The sequence below is a fragment of the Tamandua tetradactyla genome (genome assembly GCF_023851605.1).
Source record: "Tamandua tetradactyla isolate mTamTet1 chromosome 22 unlocalized genomic scaffold, mTamTet1.pri SUPER_22_unloc_4, whole genome shotgun sequence".
NCBI classification, from domain to species: domain Eukaryota; kingdom Metazoa; phylum Chordata; class Mammalia; order Pilosa; family Myrmecophagidae; genus Tamandua; species Tamandua tetradactyla.
Genome location: NW_027518254.1, coordinates 315,557 through 316,495, shown reverse-complemented (window position 1 = coordinate 316,495; position 939 = coordinate 315,557).

Here is a 939-nt window from a genome sequence, read left to right as displayed (position 1 = left end):
ATGCCTGGGTGTCACCAAATCAAATGCACTGTCCCCAAGAATACCAACAATTGTGGCCAAATGGGTGCATAGGTGAGCATGCCTACTTTCTAGCTTGGGTGGATTTTCCTTAAAACAGATATTTAAAAGTAATTTTTTAAATCATTCTACTCTTCAGGTCTCCTTTGAAGAATTAGTTCAGATCAATATGAAGGTAGTTACATGTGAAAAATAAAACCGATAAAGAGTATAGAAAAGCGAGCAGCACCATTTCTGAAAATCAGGAACCAGCTAGAAAAAGGATTGCATCACCTTCGACTTCGGCTCTAGTCACCTGCTACCAGCTGTCCCCATGAGCGCAGGTAGGAAGACCATGTCAACAAACACTCGGCCATGGTATTGTCATACATCCAAGCACCATCTGGGAATGGGCTTACCATGACGCAAGCCAAAACCAGATCCTCACAGATGTTCATGTCCTCAGATGGAATAACTAGAAGACTTTGATATCTTAAGGAAGTATGCAGCCTGAGCACCAGCTCATTCCCAGTGCTCAGACCCAAATGTATCCACCTTGAGTCAGAGATGGTCAATAGTTAGGATTCACTAGTCTCTTAAGTGCATCATCTACAATTTCTTGGTGATTTCTCCTGATTGCTCCACCCATGACCATGTGAGTCATCCTTGCCTGCCCCCTCTGGGTCCCGCACCATTCCATTATCCCTTTGTAACTTCCGGTTGGATGCCAGGCAAGGGACCACTGTGTCCTCCAGGCCTCACACACAGGGAGCCACTCCCAGGATCCTAACACCTCACATGGGAACTCCAGAGACCACTGCTATTTGACTCACTTGCCAAAAGAAAGACTCAAAAAACCATGCTTGGGGCGGGCCGCGGTGGCTCAGCGGGCAAAGTGCTTGCCTGCTATGCCGGAGGACCTCGGTTCGATTCCCGGCCCCA